Below are 17,295 nucleotides of genomic sequence, written 5' to 3' on the forward strand. Positions count from 1 at the left end.
TTCTGTCTAATCTCTGACGTCTTTAACAGACGACTTAGTTTCGAACAAAAGGTATTGATTGCTGTGATTATACGGATTTGAGAAACTCTTTTGGTGGTACATTCTGCGCTATATTTGTGCGGCTGCGCCTGGCGCACGTCTAACGGGTGCAGAAATCATGCCTGCGTACTGTGGCAACGTGGATGCGACAACTACATCAACTGTAAGTCCTCTAATAGAACAAACGAGGAGCATCAAATCAAGTGTCAGGATGGCCGAGCGGTCTAAGGCGCCAGACTCAAGGAAAAACCTTGGCTGCAGTAGCAGCTAGAGCCTCCTGGTCCTCGAATGAGGGCGTGGGTTCGAATCCCACTCCTGACACAGATTTTGTCGCTTCTCTAGAGCACCCTGCTTAGCATTGAGATCCTTTGTAAAGTGCAACAGCACGATACTGGCCGTGTTCTCCTAAGTGAAATCAAAAATTTGCATCAAACACAAGCGCACCTACGGCACCAAACTGTTTCTTCGGTAGTGTGAGCTACAAACAGAGAGTGTTGGTTGTAAATACGACGTTCCCCTCGTGAGGTTACTTCCGCGCCAAAGAGCCGCAAACACGTCAAAAGGGACACTTGTGGTATGGAAACGACTCTTATCTGGAGATGCAGAGTGCTAACGACAGTGTGAGGAAACAGTGCAGGCTGACCAGTACATCATCTGTACAATAACAGTCGCTGATGAAATACACAGAACCCGAAATAAATTCATATACTCAAAATATTACTGTATGGAGATTACAACGTGACCAAAACTTGAAATATTACTCGACAGATAGACCTCCGCATTCTGTCTAATCTCTGACGTCTTTAACAGACGACTTAGTTTCGAACAAAAGGTATTGATTGCTGTGATTATACGGATTTGAGAAACTCTTTTGGTGGTACATTCTGCGCTATATTTGTGCGGCTGCGCCTGGCGCACGTCTAACGGGTGCAGAAATCATGCCTGCGTACTGTGGCAACGTGGATGCGACAACTACATCAACTGTAAGTCCTCTAATAGAACAAACGAGGAGCATCAAATCAAGTGTCAGGATGGCCGAGCGGTCTAAGGCGCCAGACTCAAGGAAAAACCTTGGCTGCAGTAGCAGCTAGAGCCTTCTGGTCCTCGAATGAGGGCGTGGGTTCGAATCCCACTCCTGACACAGATTTTGTCGCTTCTCTAGAGCACCCTGCGTAGCATTGAGATCCTTTGTAAAGTGCAACAGCACGATACTGGCCGTGTTCTCCTAAGTGAAATCAAAAATTTGCATCAAACACAAGCGCACCTACGGCACCAAACTGTTTCTTCGGTAGTGTGAGCTACAAACAGAGAGTGTTGGTTGTAAATACGACGTTCCCCTCGTGAGGTTACTTCCGCGCCAAAGAGCCGCAAACACGTCAAAAGGGACACTTGTGGTATGGAAACGACTCTTATCTGGAGATGCAGAGTGCTAACGACAGTGTGAGGAAACAGTGCAGGCTGACCAGTACATCATCTGTACAATAACAGTCGCTGATGAAATACACAGAACCCGAAATAAATTCATATACTCAAAATATTACTGTATGGAGATTACAACGTGACCAAAACTTGAAATATTACTCGACAGATAGACCTCCGCATTCTGTCTAATCTCTGACGTCTTTAACAGACGACTTAGTTTCGAACAAAAGGTATTGATTGCTGTGATTATACGGATTTGAGAAACTCTTTTGGTGGTACATTCTGCGCTATATTTGTGCGGCTGCGCCTGGCGCACGTCTAACGGGTGCAGAAATCATGCCTGCGTACTGTGGCAACGTGGATGCGACAACTACATCAACTGTAAGTCCTCTAATAGAACAAACGAGGAGCATCAAATCAAGTGTCAGGATGGCCGAGCGGTCTAAGGCGCCAGACTCAAGGAAAAACCTTGGCTGCAGTAGCAGCTAGAGCCTTCTGGTCCTCGAATGAGGGCGTGGGTTCGAATCCCACTCCTGACACAGATTTTGTCGCTTCTCTAGAGCACCCTGCGTAGCATTGAGATCCTTTGTAAAGTGCAACAGCACGATACTGGCCGTGTTCTCCTAAGTGAAATCAAAAATTTGCATCAAACACAAGCGCACCTACGGCACCAAACTGTTTCTTCGGTAGTGTGAGCTACAAACAGAGAGTGTTGGTTGTAAATACGACGTTCCCCTCGTGAGGTTACTTCCGCGCCAAAGAGCCGCAAACACGTCAAAAGGGACACTTGTGGTATGGAAACGACTCTTATCTGGAGATGCAGAGTGCTAACGACAGTGTGAGGAAACAGTGCAGGCTGACCAGTACATCATCTGTACAATAACAGTCGCTGATGAAATACACAGAACTCGAAATAAATTCATATACTCAAAATATTACTGTATGGAGATTACAACGTGACCAAAACTTGAAATATTACTCGACAGATAGACCTCCGCATTCTGTCTAATCTCTGACGTCTTTAACAGACGACTTAGTTTCGAACAAAAGGTATTGATTGCTGTGATTATACGGATTTGAGAAACTCTTTTGGTGGTACATTCTGCGCTATATTTGTGCGGCTGCGCCTGGCGCACGTCTAACGGGTGCAGAAATCATGCCTGCGTACTGTGGCAACGTGGATGCGACAACTACATCAACTGTAAGTCCTCTAATAGAACAAACGAGGAGCATCAAATCAAGTGTCAGGATGGCCGAGCGGTCTAAGGCGCCAGACTCAAGGAAAAACCTTGGCTGCAGTAGCAGCTAGAGCCTTCTGGTCCTCGAATGAGGGCGTGGGTTCGAATCCCACTCCTGACACAGATTTTGTCGCTTCTCTAGAGCACCCTGCGTAGCATTGAGATCCTTTGTAAAGTGCAACAGCACGATACTGGCCGTGTTCTCCTAAGTGAAATCAAAAATTTGCATCAAACACAAGCGCACCTACGGCACCAAACTGTTTCTTCGGTAGTGTGAGCTACAAACAGAGAGTGTTGGTTGTAAATACGACGTTCCCCTCGTGAGGTTACTTCCGCGCCAAAGAGCCGCAAACACGTCAAAAGGGACACTTGTGGTATGGAAACGACTCTTATCTGGAGATGCAGAGTGCTAACGACAGTGTGAGGAAACAGTGCAGGCTGACCAGTACATCATCTGTACAATAACAGTCGCTGATGAAATACACAGAACTCGAAATAAATTCATATACTCAAAATATTACTGTATGGAGATTACAACGTGACCAAAACTTGAAATATTACTCGACAGATAGACCTCCGCATTCTGTCTAATCTCTGACGTCTTTAACAGACGACTTAGTTTCGAACAAAAGGTATTGATTGCTGTGATTATACGGATTTGAGAAACTCTTTTGGTGGTACATTCTGCGCTATATTTGTGCGGCTGCGCCTGGCGCACGTCTAACGGGTGCAGAAATCATGCCTGCGTACTGTGGCAACGTGGATGCGACAACTACATCAACTGTAAGTCCTCTAATAGAACAAACGAGGAGCATCAAATCAAGTGTCAGGATGGCCGAGCGGTCTAAGGCGCCAGACTCAAGGAAAAACCTTGGCTGCAGTAGCAGCTAGAGCCTCCTGGTCCTCGAATGAGGGCGTGGGTTCGAATCCCACTCCTGACACAGATTTTGTCGCTTCTCTAGAGCACCCTGCGTAGCATTGAGATCCTTTGTAAAGTGCAACAGCACGATACTGGCCGTGTTCTCCTAAGTGAAATCAAAAATTTGCATCAAACACAAGCGCACCTACGGCACCAAACTGTTTCTTCGGTAGTGTGAGCTACAAACAGAGAGTGTTGGTTGTAAATACGACGTTCCCCTCGTGAGGTTACTTCCGCGCCAAAGAGCCGCAAACACGTCAAAAGGGACACTTGTGGTATGGAAACGACTCTTATCTGGAGATGCAGAGTGCTAACGACAGTGTGAGGAAACAGTGCAGGCTGACCAGTACATCATCTGTACAATAACAGTCGCTGATGAAATACACAGAACTCGAAATAAATTCATATACTCAAAATATTACTGTATGGAGATTACAACGTGACCAAAACTTGAAATATTACTCGACAGATAGACCTCCGCATTCTGTCTAATCTCTGACGTCTTTAACAGACGACTTAGTTTCGAACAAAAGGTATTGATTGCTGTGATTATACGGATTTGAGAAACTCTTTTGGTGGTACATTCTGCGCTATATTTGTGCGGCTGCGCCTGGCGCACGTCTAACGGGTGCAGAAATCATGCCTGCGTACTGTGGCAACGTGGATGCGACAACTACATCAACTGTAAGTCCTCTAATAGAACAAACGAGGAGCATCAAATCAAGTGTCAGGATGGCCGAGCGGTCTAAGGCGCCAGACTCAAGGAAAAACCTTGGCTGCAGTAGCAGCTAGAGCCTCCTGGTCCTCGAATGAGGGCGTGGGTTCGAATCCCACTCCTGACACAGATTTTGTCGCTTCTCTAGAGCACCCTGCGTAGCATTGAGATCCTTTGTAAAGTGCAACAGCACGATACTGGCCGTGTTCTCCTAAGTGAAATCAAAAATTTGCATCAAACACAAGCGCACCTACGGCACCAAACTGTTTCTTCGGTAGTGTGAGCTACAAACAGAGAGTGTTGGTTGTAAATACGACGTTCCCCTCGTGAGGTTACTTCCGCGCCAAAGAGCCGCAAACACGTCAAAAGGGACACTTGTGGTATGGAAACGACTCTTATCTGGAGATGCAGAGTGCTAACGACAGTGTGAGGAAACAGTGCAGGCTGACCAGTACATCATCTGTACAATAACAGTCGCTGATGAAATACACAGAACTCGAAATAAATTCATATACTCAAAATATTACTGTATGGAGATTACAACGTGACCAAAACTTGAAATATTACTCGACAGATAGACCTCCGCATTCTGTCTAATCTCTGACGTCTTTAACAGACGACTTAGTTTCGAACAAAAGGTATTGATTGCTGTGATTATACGGATTTGAGAAACTCTTTTGGTGGTACATTCTGCGCTATATTTGTGCGGCTGCGCCTGGCGCACGTCTAACGGGTGCAGAAATCATGCCTGCGTACTGTGGCAACGTGGATGCGACAACTACATCAACTGTAAGTCCTCTAATAGAACAAACGAGGAGCATCAAATCAAGTGTCAGGATGGCCGAGCGGTCTAAGGCGCCAGACTCAAGGAAAAACCTTGGCTGCAGTAGCAGCTAGAGCCTTCTGGTCCTCGAATGAGGGCGTGGGTTCGAATCCCACTCCTGACACAGATTTTGTCGCTTCTCTAGAGCACCCTGCGTAGCATTGAGATCCTTTGTAAAGTGCAACAGCACGATACTGGCCGTGTTCTCCTAAGTGAAATCAAAAATTTGCATCAAACACAAGCGCACCTACGGCACCAAACTGTTTCTTCGGTAGTGTGAGCTACAAACAGAGAGTGTTGGTTGTAAATACGACGTTCCCCTCGTGAGGTTACTTCCGCGCCAAAGAGCCGCAAACACGTCAAAAGGGACACTTGTGGTATGGAAACGACTCTTATCTGGAGATGCAGAGTGCTAACGACAGTGTGAGGAAACAGTGCAGGCTGACCAGTACATCATCTGTACAATAACAGTCGCTGATGAAATACACAGAACTCGAAATAAATTCATATACTCAAAATATTACTGTATGGAGATTACAACGTGACCAAAACTTGAAATATTACTCGACAGATAGACCTCCGCATTCTGTCTAATCTCTGACGTCTTTAACAGACGACTTAGTTTCGAACAAAAGGTATTGATTGCTGTGATTATACGGATTTGAGAAACTCTTTTGGTGGTACATTCTGCGCTATATTTGTGCGGCTGCGCCTGGCGCACGTCTAACGGGTGCAGAAATCATGCCTGCGTACTGTGGCAACGTGGATGCGACAACTACATCAACTGTAAGTCCTCTAATAGAACAAACGAGGAGCATCAAATCAAGTGTCAGGATGGCCGAGCGGTCTAAGGCGCCAGACTCAAGGAAAAACCTTGGCTGCAGTAGCAGCTAGAGCCTTCTGGTCCTCGAATGAGGGCGTGGGTTCGAATCCCACTCCTGACACAGATTTTGTCGCTTCTCTAGAGCACCCTGCGTAGCATTGAGATCCTTTGTAAAGTGCAACAGCACGATACTGGCCGTGTTCTCCCAAGTGAAATCAAAAATTTGCATCAAACACAAGCGCACCTACGGCACCAAACTGTTTCTTCGGTAGTGTGAGCTACAAACAGAGAGTGTTGGTTGTAAATACGACGTTCCCCTCGTGAGGTTACTTCCGCGCCAAAGAGCCGCAAACACGTCAAAAGGGACACTTGTGGTATGGAAACGACTCTTATCTGGAGATGCAGAGTGCTAACGACAGTGTGAGGAAACAGTGCAGGCTGACCAGTACATCATCTGTACAATAACAGTCGCTGATGAAATACACAGAACTCGAAATAAATTCATATACTCAAAATATTACTGTATGGAGATTACAACGTGACCAAAACTTGAAATATTACTCGACAGATAGACCTCCGCATTCTGTCTAATCTCTGACGTCTTTAACAGACGACTTAGTTTCGAACAAAAGGTATTGATTGCTGTGATTATACGGATTTGAGAAACTCTTTTGGTGGTACATTCTGCGCTATATTTGTGCGGCTGCGCCTGGCGCACGTCTAACGGGTGCAGAAATCATGCCTGCGTACTGTGGCAACGTGGATGCGACAACTACATCAACTGTAAGTCCTCTAATAGAACAAACGAGGAGCATCAAATCAAGTGTCAGGATGGCCGAGCGCTCTAAGGCGCCAGACTCAAGGAAAAACCTTGGCTGCAGTAGCAGCTAGAGCCTTCTGGTCCTCGAATGAGGGCGTGGGTTCGAATCCCACTCCTGACACAGATTTTGTCGCTTCTCTAGAGCACCCTGCGTAGCATTGAGATCCTTTGTAAAGTGCAACAGCACGATACTGGCCGTGTTCTCCTAAGTGAAATCAAAAATTTGCATCAAACACAAGCGCACCTACGGCACCAAACTGTTTCTTCGGTAGTGTGAGCTTCAAACAGAGAGTGTTGGTTGTAAATACGACGTTCCCCTCGTGAGGTTACTTCCGCGCCAAAGAGCCGCAAACACGTCAAAAGGGACACTTGTGGTATGGAAACGACTCTTATCTGGAGATGCAGAGTGCTAACGACAGTGTGAGGAAACAGTGCAGGCTGACCAGTACATCATCTGTACAATAACAGTCGCTGATGAAATACACAGAACTCGAAATAAATTCATATACTCAAAATATTACTGTATGGAGATTACAACGTGACCAAAACTTGAAATATTACTCGACAGATAGACCTCCGCATTCTGTCTAATCTCTGACGTCTTTAACAGACGACTTAGTTTCGAACAAAAGGTATTGATTGCTGTGATTATACGGATTTGAGAAACTCTTTTGGTGGTACATTCTGCGCTATATTTGTGCGGCTGCGCCTGGCGCACGTCTAACGGGTGCAGAAATCATGCCTGCGTACTGTGGCAACGTGGATGCGACAACTACATCAACTGTAAGTCCTCTAATAGAACAAACGAGGAGCATCAAATCAAGTGTCAGGATGGCCGAGCGGTCTAAGGCGCCAGACTCAAGGAAAAACCTTGGCTGCAGTAGCAGCTAGAGCCTTCTGGTCCTCGAATGAGGGCGTGGGTTCGAATCCCACTCCTGACACAGATTTTGTCGCTTCTCTAGAGCACCCTGCGTAGCATTGAGATCCTTTGTAAAGTGCAACAGCACGATACTGGCCGTGTTCTCCTAAGTGAAATCAAAAATTTGCATCAAACACAAGCGCACCTACGGCACCAAACTGTTTCTTCGGTAGTGTGAGCTACAAACAGAGAGTGTTGGTTGTAAATACGACGTTCCCCTCGTGAGGTTACTTCCGCGCCAAAGAGCCGCAAACACGTCAAAAGGGACACTTGTGGTATGGAAACGACTCTTATCTGGAGATGCAGAGTGCTAACGACAGTGTGAGGAAACAGTGCAGGCTGACCAGTACATCATCTGTACAATAACAGTCGCTGATGAAATACACAGAACTCGAAATAAATTCATATACTCAAAATATTACTGTATGGAGATTACAACGTGACCAAAACTTGAAATATTACTCGACAGATAGACCTCTGCATTCTGTCTAATCTCTGACGTCTTTAACAGACGACTTAGTTTCGAACAAAAGGTATTGATTGCTGTGATTATACGGATTTGAGAAACTCTTTTGGTGGTACATTCTGCGCTATATTTGTGCGGCTGCGCCTGGCGCACGTCTAACGGGTGCAGAAATCATGCCTGCGTACTGTGGCAACGTGGATGCGACAACTACATCAACTGTAAGTCCTCTAATAGAACAAACGAGGAGCATCAAATCAAGTGTCAGGATGGCCGAGCGGTCTAAGGCGCCAGACTCAAGGAAAAACCTTGGCTGCAGTAGCAGCTAGAGCCTTCTGGTCCTCGAATGAGGGCGTGGGTTCGAATCCCACTCCTGACACAGATTTTGTCGCTTCTCTAGAGCACCCTGCGTAGCATTGAGATCCTTTGTAAAGTGCAACAGCACGATACTGGCCGTGTTCTCCTAAGTGAAATCAAAAATTTGCATCAAACACAAGCGCACCTACGGCACCAAACTGTTTCTTCGGTAGTGTGAGCTACAAACAGAGAGTGTTGGTTGTAAATACGACGTTCCCCTCGTGAGGTTACTTCCGCGCCAAAGAGCCGCAAACACGTCAAAAGGGACACTTGTGGTATGGAAACGACTCTTATCTGGAGATGCAGAGTGCTAACGACAGTGTGAGGAAACAGTGCAGGCTGACCAGTACATCATCTGTACAATAACAGTCGCTGATGAAATACACAGAACTCGAAATAAATTCATATACTCAAAATATTACTGTATGGAGATTACAACGTGACCAAAACTTGAAATATTACTCGACAGATAGACCTCTGCATTCTGTCTAATCTCTGACGTCTTTAACAGACGACTTAGTTTCGAACAAAAGGTATTGATTGCTGTGATTATACGGATTTGAGAAACTCTTTTGGTGGTACATTCTGCGCTATATTTGTGCGGCTGCGCCTGGCGCACGTCTAACGGGTGCAGAAATCATGCCTGCGTACTGTGGCAACGTGGATGCGACAACTACATCAACTGTAAGTCCTCTAATAGAACAAACGAGGAGCATCAAATCAAGTGTCAGGATGGCCGAGCGGTCTAGGGCGCCAGACTCAAGGAAAAACCTTGGCTGCAGTAGCAGCTAGAGCCTTCTGGTCCTCGAATGAGGGCGTGGGTTCGAATCCCACTCCTGACACAGATTTTGTCGCTTCTCTAGAGCACCCTGCGTAGCATTGAGATCCTTTGTAAAGTGCAACAGCACGATACTGGCCGTGTTCTCCTAAGTGAAATCAAAAATTTGCATCAAACACAAGCGCACCTACGGCACCAAACTGTTTCTTCGGTAGTGTGAGCTACAAACAGAGAGTGTTGGTTGTAAATACGACGTTCCCCTCGTGAGGTTACTTCCGCGCCAAAGAGCCGCAAACACGTCAAAAGGGACACTTGTGGTATGGAAACGACTCTTATCTGGAGATGCAGAGTGCTAACGACAGTGTGAGGAAACAGTGCAGGCTGACCAGTACATCATCTGTACAATAACAGTCGCTGATGAAATACACAGAACTCGAAATAAATTCATATACTCAAAATATTACTGTATGGAGATTACAACGTGACCAAAACTTGAAATATTACTCGACAGATAGACCTCTGCATTCTGTCTAATCTCTGACGTCTTTAACAGACGACTTAGTTTCGAACAAAAGGTATTGATTGCTGTGATTATACGGATTTGAGAAACTCTTTTGGTGGTACATTCTGCGCTATATTTGTGCGGCTGCGCCTGGCGCACGTCTAACGGGTGCAGAAATCATGCCTGCGTACTGTGGCAACGTGGATGCGACAACTACATCAACTGTAAGTCCTCTAATAGAACAAACGAGGAGCATCAAATCAAGTGTCAGGATGGCCGAGCGGTCTAAGGCGCCAGACTCAAGGAAAAACCTTGGCTGCAGTAGCAGCTAGAGCCTTCTGGTCCTCGAATGAGGGCGTGGGTTCGAATGCCACTCCTGACACAGATTTTGTCGCTTCTCTAGAGCACCCTGCGTAGCATTGAGATCCTTTGTAAAGTGCAACAGCACGATACTGGCCGTGTTCTCCTAAGTGAAATCAAAAATTTGCATCAAACACAAGCGCACCTACGGCACCAAACTGTTTCTTCGGTAGTGTGAGCTACAAACAGAGAGTGTTGGTTGTAAATACGACGTTCCCCTCGTGAGGTTACTTCCGCGCCAAAGAGCCGCAAACACGTCAAAAGGGACACTTGTGGTATGGAAACGACTCTTATCTGGAGATGCAGAGTGCTAACGACAGTGTGAGGAAACAGTGCAGGCTGACCAGTACATCATCTGTACAATAACAGTCGCTGATGAAATACACAGAACTCGAAATAAATTCATATTCTCAAAATATTACTGTATGGAGATTACAACGTGACCAAAACTTGAAATATTACTCGACAGATAGACCTCCGCATTCTGTCTAATCTCTGACGTCTTTAACAGACGACTTAGTTTCGAACAAAAGGTATTGATTGCTGTGATTATACGGATTTGAGAAACTCTTTTGGTGGTACATTCTGCGCTATATTTGTGCGGCTGCGCCTGGCGCACGTCTAACGGGTGCAGAAATCATGCCTGCGTACTGTGGCAACGTGGATGCGACAACTACATCAACTGTAAGTCCTCTAATAGAACAAACGAGGAGCATCAAATCAAGTGTCAGGATGGCCGAGCGGTCTAAGGCGCCAGACTCAAGGAAAAACCTTGGCTGCAGTAGCAGCTAGAGCCTTCTGGTCCTCGAATGAGGGCGTGGGTTCGAATCCCACTCCTGACACAGATTTTGTCGCTTCTCTAGAGCACCCTGCGTAGCATTGAGATCCTTTGTAAAGTGCAACAGCACGATACTGGCCGTGTTCTCCTAAGTGAAATCAAAAATTTGCATCAAACACAAGCGCACCTACGGCACCAAACTGTTTCTTCGGTAGTGTGAGCTACAAACAGAGAGTGTTGGTTGTAAATACGACGTTCCCCTCGTGAGGTTACTTCCGCGCCAAAGAGCCGCAAACACGTCAAAAGGGACACTTGTGGTATGGAAACGACTCTTATCTGGAGATGCAGAGTGCTAACGACAGTGTGAGGAAACAGTGCAGGCTGACCAGTACATCATCTGTACAATAACAGTCGCTGATGAAATACACAGAACTCGAAATAAATTCATATACTCAAAATATTACTGTATGGAGATTACAACGTGACCAAAACTTGAAATATTACTCGACAGATAGACCTCCGCATTCTGTCTAATCTCTGACGTCTTTAACAGACGACTTAGTTTCGAACAAAAGGTATTGATTGCTGTGATTATACGGATTTGAGAAACTCTTTTGGTGGTACATTCTGCGCTATATTTGTGCGGCTGCGCCTGGCGCACGTCTAACGGGTGCAGAAATCATGCCTGCGTACTGTGGCAACGTGGATGCGACAACTACATCAACTGTAAGTCCTCTAATAGAACAAACGAGGAGCATCAAATCAAGTGTCAGGATGGCCGAGCGGTCTAAGGCGCCAGACTCAAGGAAAAACCTTGGCTGCAGTAGCAGCTAGAGCCTTCTGGTCCTCGAATGAGGGCGTGGGTTCGAATCCCACTCCTGACACAGATTTTGTCGCTTCTCTAGAGCACCCTGCGTAGCATTGAGATCCTTTGTAAAGTGCAACAGCACGATACTGGCCGTGTTCTCCTAAGTGAAATCAAAAATTTGCATCAAACACAAGCGCACCTACGGCACCAAACTGTTTCTTCGGTAGTGTGAGCTACAAACAGAGAGTGTTGGTTGTAAATACGACGTTCCCCTCGTGAGGTTACTTCCGCGCCAAAGAGCCGCAAACACGTCAAAAGGGACACTTGTGGTATGGAAACGACTCTTATCTGGAGATGCAGAGTGCTAACGACAGTGTGAGGAAACAGTGCAGGCTGACCAGTAGATCATCTGTACAATAACAGTCGCTGATGAAATACACAGAACTCGAAATAAATTCATATACTCAAAATATTACTGTATGGAGATTACAACGTGACCAAAACTTGAAATATTACTCGACAGATAGACCTCTGCATTCTGTCTAATCTCTGACGTCTTTAACAGACGACTTAGTTTCGAACAAAAGGTATTGATTGCTGTGATTATACGGATTTGAGAAACTCTTTTGGTGGTACATTCTGCGCTATATTTGTGCTGCTGCGCCTGGCGCACGTCTAACGGGTGCAGAAATCATGCCTGCGTACTGTGGCAACGTGGATGCGACAACTACATCAACTGTAAGTCCTCTAATAGAACAAACGAGGAGCATCAAATCAAGTGTCAGGATGGCCGAGCGGTCTAGGGCGCCAGACTCATGGAAAAACCTTGGCTGCAGTAGCAGCTAGAGCCTTCTGGTCCTCGAATGAGGGCGTGGGTTCGAATCCCACTCCTGACACAGATTTTGTCGCTTCTCTAGAGCACCCTGCGTAGCATTGAGATCCTTTGTAAAGTGCAACAGCACGATACTGGCCGTGTTCTCCTAAGTGAAATCAAAAATTTGCATCAAACACAAGCGCACCTACGGCACCAAACTGTTTCTTCGGTAGTGTGAGCTACAAACAGAGAGTGTTGGTTGTAAATACGACGTTCCCCTCGTGAGGTTACTTCCGCGCCAAAGAGCCGCAAACACGTCAAAAGGGACACTTGTGGTATGGAAACGACTCTTATCTGGAGATGCAGAGTGCTAACGACAGTGTGAGGAAACAGTGCAGGCTGACCAGTACATCATCTGTACAATAACAGTCGCTGATGAAATACACAGAACTCGAAATAAATTCATATACTCAAAATATTACTGTATGGAGATTACAACGTGACCAAAACTTGAAATATTACTCGACAGATAGACCTCCGCATTCTGTCTAATCTCTGACGTCTTTAACAGACGACTTAGTTTCGAACAAAAGGTATTGATTGCTGTGATTATACGGATTTGAGAAACTCTTTTGGTGGTACATTCTGCGCTATATTTGTGCGGCTGCGCCTGGCGCACGTCTAACGGGTGCAGAAATCATGCCTGCGTACTGTGGCAACGTGGATGCGACAACTACATCAACTGTAAGTCCTCTAATAGAACAAACGAGGAGCATCAAATCAAGTGTCAGGATGGCCGAGCGGTCTAAGGCGCCAGACTCAAGGAAAAACCTTGGCTGCAGTAGCAGCTAGAGCCTTCTGGTCCTCGAATGAGGGCGTGGGTTCGAATCCCACTCCTGACACAGATTTTGTCGCTTCTCTAGAGCACCCTGCGTAGCATTGAGATCCTTTGTAAAGTGCAACAGCACGATACTGGCCGTGTTCTCCTAAGTGAAATCAAAAATTTGCATCAAACACAAGCGCACCTACGGCACCAAACTGTTTCTTCGGTAGTGTGAGCTACAAACAGAGAGTGTTGGTTGTAAATACGACGTTCCCCTCGTGAGGTTACTTCCGCGCCAAAGAGCCGCAAACACGTCAAAAGGGACACTTGTGGTATGGAAACGACTCTTATCTGGAGATGCAGAGTGCTAACGACAGTGTGAGGAAACAGTGCAGGCTGACCAGTACATCATCTGTACAATAACAGTCGCTGATGAAATACACAGAACTCGAAATAAATTCATATACTCAAAATATTACTGTATGGAGATTACAACGTGACCAAAACTTGAAATATTACTCGACAGATAGACCTCTGCATTCTGTCTAATCTCTGACGTCTTTAACAGACGACTTAGTTTCGAACAAAAGGTATTGATTGCTGTGATTATACGGATTTGAGAAACTCTTTTGGTGGTACATTCTGCGCTATATTTGTGCGGCTGCGCCTGGCGCACGTCTAACGGGTGCAGAAATCATGCCTGCGTACTGTGGCAACGTGGATGCGACAACTACATCAACTGTAAGTCCTCTAATAGAACAAACGAGGAGCATCAAATCAAGTGTCAGGATGGCCGAGCGGTCTAAGGCGCCAGACTCAAGGAAAAACCTTGGCTGCAGTAGCAGCTAGAGCCTTCTGGTCCTCGAATGAGGGCGTGGGTTCGAATCCCACTCCTGACACAGATTTTGTCGCTTCTCTAGAGCACCCTGCGTAGCATTGAGATCCTTTGTAAAGTGCAACAGCACGATACTGGCCGTGTTCTCCTAAGTGAAATCAAAAATTTGCATCAAACACAAGCGCACCTACGGCACCAAACTGTTTCTTCGGTAGTGTGAGCTACAAACAGAGAGTGTTGGTTGTAAATACGACGTTCCCCTCGTGAGGTTACTTCCGCGCCAAAGAGCCGCAAACACGTCAAAAGGGACACTTGTGGTATGGAAACGACTCTTATCTGGAGATGCAGAGTGCTAACGACAGTGTGAGGAAACAGTGCAGGCTGACCAGTACATCATCTGTACAATAACAGTCGCTGATGAAATACACAGAACTCGAAATAAATTCATATACTCAAAATATTACTGTATGGAGATTACAACGTGACCAAAACTTGAAATATTACTCGACAGATAGACCTCCGCATTCTGTCTAATCTCTGACGTCTTTAACAGACGACTTAGATTCGAACAAAAGGTATTGATTGCTGTGATTATACGGATTTGAGAAACTCTTTTGGTGGTACATTCTGCGCTATATTTGTGCGGCTGCGCCTGGCGCACGTCTAACGGGTGCAGAAATCATGCCTGCGTACTGTGGCAACGTGGATGCGACAACTACATCAACTGTAAGTCCTCTAATAGAACAAACGAAGAGCATCAAATCAAGTGTCAGGATGGCCGAGCGGTCTAAGGCGCCAGACTCAAGGAAAAACCTTGGCTGCAGTAGCAGCTAGAGCCTTCTGGTCCTCGAATGAGGGCGTGGGTTCGAATCCCACTCCTGACACAGATTTTGTCGCTTCTCTAGAGCACCCTGCGTAGCATTGAGATCCTTTGTAAAGTGCAACAGCACGATACTGGCCGTGTTCTCCTAAGTGAAATCAAAAATTTGCATCAAACACAAGCGCACCTACGGCACCAAACTGTTTCTTCGGTAGTGTGAGCTGCAAACAGAGAGTGTTGGTTGTAAATACGACGTTCCCCTCGTGAGGTTACTTCCGCGCCAAAGAGCCGCAAACACGTCAAAAGGGACACTTGTGGTATGGAAACGACTCTTATCTGGAGATGCAGAGTGCTAACGACAGTGTGAGGAAACAGTGCAGGCTGACCAGTACATCATCTGTACAATAACAGTCGCTGATGAAATACACAGAACTCGAAATAAATTCATATACTCAAAATATTACTGTATGGAGATTACAACGTGACCAAAACTTGAAATATTACTCGACAGATAGACCTCCGCATTCTGTCTAATCTCTGACGTCTTTAACAGACGACTTAGTTTCGAACAAAAGGTATTGATTGCTGTGATTATACGGATTTGAGAAACTCTTTTGGTGGTACATTCTGCGCTATATTTGTGCGGCTGCGCCTGGCGCACGTCTAACGGGTGCAGAAATCATGCCTGCGTACTGTGGCAACGTGGATGCGACAACTACATCAACTGTAAGTCCTCTAATAGAACAAACGAGGAGCATCAAATCAAGTGTCAGGATGGCCGAGCGGTCTAAGGCGCCAGACTCAAGGAAAAACCTTGGCTGCAGTAGCAGCTAGAGCCTTCTGGTCCTCGAATGAGGGCGTGGGTTCGAATCCCACTCCTGACACAGATTTTGTCGCTTCTCTAGAGCACCCTGCGTAGCATTGAGATCCTTTGTAAAGTGCAACAGCACGATACTGGCCGTGTTCTCCTAAGTGAAATCAAAAATTTGCATCAAACACAAGCGCACCTACGGCACCAAACTGTTTCTTCGGTAGTGTGAGCTACAAACAGAGAGTGTTGGTTGTAAATACGACGTTCCCCTCGTGAGGTTACTTCCGCGCCAAAGAGCCGCAAACACGTCAAAAGGGACACTTGTGGTATGGAAACGACTCTTATCTGGAGATGCAGAGTGCTAACGACAGTGTGAGGAAACAGTGCAGGCTGACCAGTACATCATCTGTACAATAACAGTCGCTGATGAAATACACAGAACTCGAAATAAATTCATATACTCAAAATATTACTGTATGGAGATTACAACGTGACCAAAACTTGAAATATTACGCGACAGATAGACCTCTGCATTCTGTCTAATCTCTGACGTCTTTAACAGACGACTTAGTTTCGAACAAAAGGTATTGATTGCTGTGATTATACGGATTTGAGAAACTCTTTTGGTGGTACATTCTGCGCTATATTTGTGCGGCTGCGCCTGGCGCACGTCTAACGGGTGCAGAAATCATGCCTGCGTACTGTGGCAACGTGGATGCGACAACTACATCAACTGTAAGTCCTCTAATAGAACAAACGAGGAGCATCAAATCAAGTGTCAGGATGGCCGAGCGGTCTAAGGCGCCAGACTCAAGGAAAAACCTTGGCTGCAGTAGCAGCTAGAGCCTTCTGGTCCTCGAATGAGGGCGTGGGTTCGAATCCCACTCCTGACACAGATTTTGTCGCTTCTCTAGAGCACCCTGCGTAGCATTGAGATCCTTTGTAAAGTGCAACAGCACGATACTGGCCGTGTTCTCCTAAGTGAAATCAAAAATTTGCATCAAACACAAGCGCACCTACGGCACCAAACTGTTTCTTCGGTAGTGTGAGCTACAAACAGAGAGTGTTGGTTGTAAATACGACGTTCCCCTCGTGAGGTTACTTCCGCGCCAAAGAGCCGCAAACACGTCAAAAGGGACACTTGTGGTATGGAAACGACTCTTATCTGGAGATGCAGAGTGCTAACGACAGTGTGAGGAAACAGTGCAGGCTGACCAGTACATCATCTGTACAATAACAGTCGCTGATGAAATACACAGAACTCGAAATAAATTCATATACTCAAAATATTACTGTATGGAGATTACAACGTGACCAAAACTTGAAATATTACTCGACAGATAGACCTCCGCATTCTGTCTAATCTCTGACGTCTTTAACAGACGACTTAGTTTCGAACAAAAGGTATTGATTGCTGTGATTATACGG

At 45.9% G+C, this 17,295-nt stretch overlaps 21 non-coding genes across 21 annotated transcripts; all 21 read left to right on the forward strand.

Annotated features, from left to right (window-relative positions):
* The first annotated feature begins 244 nt into the window (after nt 1-244).
* Trnal-caa (transfer RNA leucine (anticodon CAA)) lies at nt 245-360 on the forward strand. Its single transcript has 2 exons — nt 245-282; nt 315-360. It is a non-coding gene; the product is annotated as a tRNA-Leu (tRNA).
* Nucleotides 361-1,064: 704 nt separating this feature from the next.
* On the forward strand, nt 1,065-1,180 carry Trnal-caa (transfer RNA leucine (anticodon CAA)). Its single transcript has 2 exons — nt 1,065-1,102; nt 1,135-1,180. It is a non-coding gene; the product is annotated as a tRNA-Leu (tRNA).
* A 704-nt stretch (nt 1,181-1,884) lies between these two features.
* Nucleotides 1,885-2,000, forward strand: Trnal-caa (transfer RNA leucine (anticodon CAA)). The gene is made up of 2 exons: nt 1,885-1,922; nt 1,955-2,000. It is a non-coding gene; the product is annotated as a tRNA-Leu (tRNA).
* A 704-nt stretch (nt 2,001-2,704) lies between these two features.
* On the forward strand, nt 2,705-2,820 carry Trnal-caa (transfer RNA leucine (anticodon CAA)). The gene is made up of 2 exons: nt 2,705-2,742; nt 2,775-2,820. It is a non-coding gene; the product is annotated as a tRNA-Leu (tRNA).
* A 704-nt stretch (nt 2,821-3,524) lies between these two features.
* Nucleotides 3,525-3,640, forward strand: Trnal-caa (transfer RNA leucine (anticodon CAA)). The gene is made up of 2 exons: nt 3,525-3,562; nt 3,595-3,640. It is a non-coding gene; the product is annotated as a tRNA-Leu (tRNA).
* A 704-nt stretch (nt 3,641-4,344) lies between these two features.
* Trnal-caa (transfer RNA leucine (anticodon CAA)) lies at nt 4,345-4,460 on the forward strand. The gene is made up of 2 exons: nt 4,345-4,382; nt 4,415-4,460. It is a non-coding gene; the product is annotated as a tRNA-Leu (tRNA).
* A 704-nt stretch (nt 4,461-5,164) lies between these two features.
* On the forward strand, nt 5,165-5,280 carry Trnal-caa (transfer RNA leucine (anticodon CAA)). Its single transcript has 2 exons — nt 5,165-5,202; nt 5,235-5,280. It is a non-coding gene; the product is annotated as a tRNA-Leu (tRNA).
* Nucleotides 5,281-5,984: 704 nt separating this feature from the next.
* Trnal-caa (transfer RNA leucine (anticodon CAA)) lies at nt 5,985-6,100 on the forward strand. Its single transcript has 2 exons — nt 5,985-6,022; nt 6,055-6,100. It is a non-coding gene; the product is annotated as a tRNA-Leu (tRNA).
* A 704-nt stretch (nt 6,101-6,804) lies between these two features.
* Nucleotides 6,805-6,920, forward strand: Trnal-caa (transfer RNA leucine (anticodon CAA)). Its single transcript has 2 exons — nt 6,805-6,842; nt 6,875-6,920. It is a non-coding gene; the product is annotated as a tRNA-Leu (tRNA).
* Nucleotides 6,921-7,624: 704 nt separating this feature from the next.
* On the forward strand, nt 7,625-7,740 carry Trnal-caa (transfer RNA leucine (anticodon CAA)). Its single transcript has 2 exons — nt 7,625-7,662; nt 7,695-7,740. It is a non-coding gene; the product is annotated as a tRNA-Leu (tRNA).
* Nucleotides 7,741-8,444: 704 nt separating this feature from the next.
* Trnal-caa (transfer RNA leucine (anticodon CAA)) lies at nt 8,445-8,560 on the forward strand. The gene is made up of 2 exons: nt 8,445-8,482; nt 8,515-8,560. It is a non-coding gene; the product is annotated as a tRNA-Leu (tRNA).
* A 704-nt stretch (nt 8,561-9,264) lies between these two features.
* On the forward strand, nt 9,265-9,380 carry Trnal-caa (transfer RNA leucine (anticodon CAA)). The gene is made up of 2 exons: nt 9,265-9,302; nt 9,335-9,380. It is a non-coding gene; the product is annotated as a tRNA-Leu (tRNA).
* A 704-nt stretch (nt 9,381-10,084) lies between these two features.
* Trnal-caa (transfer RNA leucine (anticodon CAA)) lies at nt 10,085-10,200 on the forward strand. The gene is made up of 2 exons: nt 10,085-10,122; nt 10,155-10,200. It is a non-coding gene; the product is annotated as a tRNA-Leu (tRNA).
* Nucleotides 10,201-10,904: 704 nt separating this feature from the next.
* Trnal-caa (transfer RNA leucine (anticodon CAA)) lies at nt 10,905-11,020 on the forward strand. Its single transcript has 2 exons — nt 10,905-10,942; nt 10,975-11,020. It is a non-coding gene; the product is annotated as a tRNA-Leu (tRNA).
* Nucleotides 11,021-11,724: 704 nt separating this feature from the next.
* Nucleotides 11,725-11,840, forward strand: Trnal-caa (transfer RNA leucine (anticodon CAA)). Its single transcript has 2 exons — nt 11,725-11,762; nt 11,795-11,840. It is a non-coding gene; the product is annotated as a tRNA-Leu (tRNA).
* Nucleotides 11,841-12,544: 704 nt separating this feature from the next.
* On the forward strand, nt 12,545-12,660 carry Trnam-cau (transfer RNA methionine (anticodon CAU)). The gene is made up of 2 exons: nt 12,545-12,582; nt 12,615-12,660. It is a non-coding gene; the product is annotated as a tRNA-Met (tRNA).
* Nucleotides 12,661-13,364: 704 nt separating this feature from the next.
* Trnal-caa (transfer RNA leucine (anticodon CAA)) lies at nt 13,365-13,480 on the forward strand. Its single transcript has 2 exons — nt 13,365-13,402; nt 13,435-13,480. It is a non-coding gene; the product is annotated as a tRNA-Leu (tRNA).
* A 704-nt stretch (nt 13,481-14,184) lies between these two features.
* Trnal-caa (transfer RNA leucine (anticodon CAA)) lies at nt 14,185-14,300 on the forward strand. The gene is made up of 2 exons: nt 14,185-14,222; nt 14,255-14,300. It is a non-coding gene; the product is annotated as a tRNA-Leu (tRNA).
* A 704-nt stretch (nt 14,301-15,004) lies between these two features.
* On the forward strand, nt 15,005-15,120 carry Trnal-caa (transfer RNA leucine (anticodon CAA)). The gene is made up of 2 exons: nt 15,005-15,042; nt 15,075-15,120. It is a non-coding gene; the product is annotated as a tRNA-Leu (tRNA).
* A 704-nt stretch (nt 15,121-15,824) lies between these two features.
* On the forward strand, nt 15,825-15,940 carry Trnal-caa (transfer RNA leucine (anticodon CAA)). The gene is made up of 2 exons: nt 15,825-15,862; nt 15,895-15,940. It is a non-coding gene; the product is annotated as a tRNA-Leu (tRNA).
* Nucleotides 15,941-16,644: 704 nt separating this feature from the next.
* Trnal-caa (transfer RNA leucine (anticodon CAA)) lies at nt 16,645-16,760 on the forward strand. The gene is made up of 2 exons: nt 16,645-16,682; nt 16,715-16,760. It is a non-coding gene; the product is annotated as a tRNA-Leu (tRNA).
* Nucleotides 16,761-17,295: the final 535 nt, after the last annotated feature.

The sequence above is a fragment of the Schistocerca cancellata genome, chromosome 2 (genome assembly GCF_023864275.1).
Source record: "Schistocerca cancellata isolate TAMUIC-IGC-003103 chromosome 2, iqSchCanc2.1, whole genome shotgun sequence".
NCBI lineage: Eukaryota > Metazoa > Arthropoda > Insecta > Orthoptera > Acrididae > Schistocerca > Schistocerca cancellata.